The sequence below is a fragment of the Chiloscyllium plagiosum genome, chromosome 5, assembly GCF_004010195.1.
Source record: "Chiloscyllium plagiosum isolate BGI_BamShark_2017 chromosome 5, ASM401019v2, whole genome shotgun sequence".
In the NCBI taxonomy this organism is placed as follows: domain Eukaryota; kingdom Metazoa; phylum Chordata; class Chondrichthyes; order Orectolobiformes; family Hemiscylliidae; genus Chiloscyllium; species Chiloscyllium plagiosum.
The window spans coordinates 3728283-3732096 of NC_057714.1; positions in this window are offsets into that span (position 1 = coordinate 3728283).

Below are 3814 nucleotides of genomic sequence, written 5' to 3' on the forward strand. Positions count from 1 at the left end.
GGGTTGGACCATCATGTATTCCAATAACCAGGGGCAGGACTATCGTGGGGTCCAATAACCAGAGGCAGGACCATCGTGGGATCCAATAACCAGAGGCAGGACCATCGTGGGATCCAATAACCAGGGGCAGGACCATCATGTATTCCAATAACCAGGGGTAGGACCATCGTGGGGTCCAATAACCAGGGGTAGGACCATCGTGGATTCCAATAACCAGGGGCAGGACCATCGTGGGGTCCAATAACCAGGGGCAGGACCATCGTGGGGTCCAATAACCAGGGACAGGACCATCGTGGGGTCCAATAACCAGAGGTCATCAGCTGTGATCATCACAAATCAACAGAGCAGCCAGCCTCCAACTCCATTGAAACCACATTAGAGAAGAAAGAGAAAGGCTTTGGAGATCATAAAGAGTATCTCCACAGATACCAATGAAAATAGTATATGAGGATGTATAGTCTAATTACTTACTAATGTAAATGTTATTGCTATCAACCACTTTAATGCATTCACCATTCTTGCTTGGTAGTAGTAGAAGACCACAAAAACACAAATCCAGGAGTCTGCTATTTTTAACACAGGGGAGACTTGTGTAACCTCCAGCCCTGACAAAACACTCATCTGTTACCTGCCTTTGTAGGTACAGCTGCCTTTGAGACCCTCTGGTAACACTTTGGAAAGAATTAGTGGCAAAGGAAGTTGAGGGCTGTGTGGATTTTCACAGCCTCTGGTAATACATAGTCACCGGGTGCAGGACTTTGCCCTGGACACTGCAGTATCTTTGACTGCTTAAGATGTCAACTTCAGCCTCTAGAAGCATTAAGCTTTCCAGAAGATTAATGATACTCCCGTTTGTCGATGTGGCCAGTAATTCTTCCCATCCCTCTACAGCCCACTCATGCTGTTGTGAACGCTGGCTATATTCATTTTTTGAAGTAAAGAGACCACTTGCTTTCACTGATGAATTTCCCAAATTCCAGGAAACCGGTGCAGGATTTATTAATTTTAAATAACTGCCAAAATCTCAGGAAAGGAGTTTAGCTTAAATATTAAAATAATAAGCCATGCGGATCAGCCTGTGTGACAAAGTTAACCGTCTCTCCAACAGTCAACTGTTCCTCAACCTCTCTACAGTTGTTTGATTTAGATGACTCTGTCATTCTCCTTTGAAACCTCTCCTCCAATATCTACCTGTACTCAGGTGGCTTTAGTCTTTTCATCTAGTTGTGGTCTGGGAATCGACTGCAATGGTTTCTCTTATTTCTGCACACTACATCTATCCTTGGCCCCTTTCCTACTTGTTATCTGCATGCTGCTTCTCAGTAACATCTGAAAACACAGCATCAGTTTCTGTATGTACGATTTTGATGAAACCCAGTTCAATCTCACTCACACTTCTCTTGACCCATCTCCTGTGCCTCCAAATTTTCACCCTGCTTGTCCAATGCCCATTTCAGGATGACAGGATATTTCTTTCAACTAAATATTCGGAGGTACTGAAAGCATTGCTTTTGATCCCAGACACAAACTAAGTTCCCTAGCCACCTACCGCATTGCTCATTGTGGCAAATGCATGAGGCTGAATCAGACTCTTTGTCACCTTGGTGTCATATTTGACTTGGGAACTTCCAATTGTGTATATGCACCATTAGCAAGACAGCCTGCGCGCACCGCCATAGTATTTCATGACTTTACTCCTGCCTCAGCTCATTCACTGAACCCTCAACAATACATACGAACACACAACCAGAAGTAGAAGCAGGCCATTCAGCCCTTTGAGCCTGCTCCACTATTCAATAATACCATGACTGATATGATTGTAACCTCAAATTTGCATTCCCATCTAGCCCAATATGCTTTCACGCACTTGCTCAACAAAAATCAAATTCGCTGGCTTAAAATATTCAAGAGCTCTATTTCAGCTTTTCAAGTAGAGTTCCAAAGACTTATGGCCCTTTCAGTGAATTTGTTTTTGCCTTATCTCTGATTCAAATGGTTAAATCCTGATTTTTAGACTTAGCTATTGCTGCATTTTCTTGATTGGATTCCCACACTCTAACCTGAAGTTATCCAACCAGTACTGCCTACATCCTAATGCACATCCAATACTGTTTACCCATCCTCCCTATGTTCACTGCCATGCTGTATGCATAAGCAATACCTCAACTTTAAAATCTTCAGTCCTGGTTCAAACCTTCCATAACTGTCCCTTCTCTATTCAATTCCCTCCAACTTTTCAAAATATTGGCTCTCTTCTGAGACTAGCTTTGTGTACTCTCTTGAAATTCCTAACTTCAATATCTCCACCTATTGTGCTGTGCTTTCAGGTAAAGTGCTAAGGTCGGGAATTCTGTCCCCAGAACTTTGTAAACCTCTGTGTCTGCTCCAAGATTATTTTTATAAAAATGTCTTCTGTGGCATCGTGTCCAACTTAATTTGGTAATACTCCAATGTAGGGGTATGGGTGGGTTTCGCTTCGGCGGGTCGGTGTGGACTTGTTGGGCCGAAGGGCCTGTTTCCACACTGTAATCTAATCTAATCTAATCAAACTTTGTAAACCTCTGTGTCTGCTCCAAGATTATTTTTATAAAAATGTCTTCTGTGGCATAGTGTCCAACTTAATTTGGTAATACTCCAATGGACATTTTACTACTCAAAAATGTATTATAAACATGGGTTGTTGTGGTTACTGAAAATTGCCCTGAAACCAGCCACAGTTAAAATGGAAGCTGGTACATTTGTGGTGGGTTTCCTGAAGTTTGTGAGTTAATCACTTCCCCAATCTATTTTCCTGATCCGCTTCCAGTCATTGTGAGATGGGTGTGTTTGGAGGGGTAGAGAACAGGCACATTTAAAATTGCCTCCTAGATACCTAATGTTGATGCTACATCTGCTTTAGTTGCTCAGATATAAAAAACTGATTAAAGTTAAAAATCACACAACACCAGGTTATAGTCCAACTGGTTCAGTTGGAGGCACTAGCTTTCTAAGCACTGCTTCTTCATCAGTTGGTGGAGAAGCTGATGAGGATGCAGTGCTTTGAAAGCTAGTGCTGACAAATAAACCAGTTGCACTATAACCTGGTGTTGTGTGATTTTTAACTTTGTCCACCCCAGTCCAACACCGGCTCCTACAAATCAAAGCTGATCAAGGTATAGAATTAAATATGCAGGCATTTGGTATTTTTTCAGTACTGCTTTCTCAAAATGTGATTTCATACAAAAATGAAATTTGACTTGTTTAATCACTGTAAATTACTTGGCCAGACAGTGTTCCCTTTACAGGATGGACACTGAGGGCAATTTCCACTTTCACTGCCTGAGTAGTGATCCAGTGAGTGAGTCATCTGCAATTTTAGCAGGTCCATGGCAATGTTGAAAATGACCCTAGTTCACTGTGGGGCACAGTTAGTAAAGGAATCCATAGGTTGAAATGGACTTTCTAAACCAATCAAATAGCACTTTAACGTTTTATATTAGTTGTATCATTGAATAAATGTCCTGTTGTGAAATACTGTTCAACAAATGTCAATTATTTCCTATACAACACTGATAGTTTAAAAAAAATGCAAATTATGCCATCTTTCCCATTATTTATTGCTGAAACATACAGCTTCTATAATGCTAACATCTGGAGACATTTTGCATTTCATCAGTTTTTAAAACTTACAAGACTGGCCCAAAAGCTGAAATACTCCAGCATTTCAATTTGAAAACTTGTGTTTTCATCATTGTACATTTCTGCAGCGAGGCCTATGTGGTAATGCCACTGTACTATATGATAGATAGTGGGGGGGGGGGGGGGAGAGTGAGAG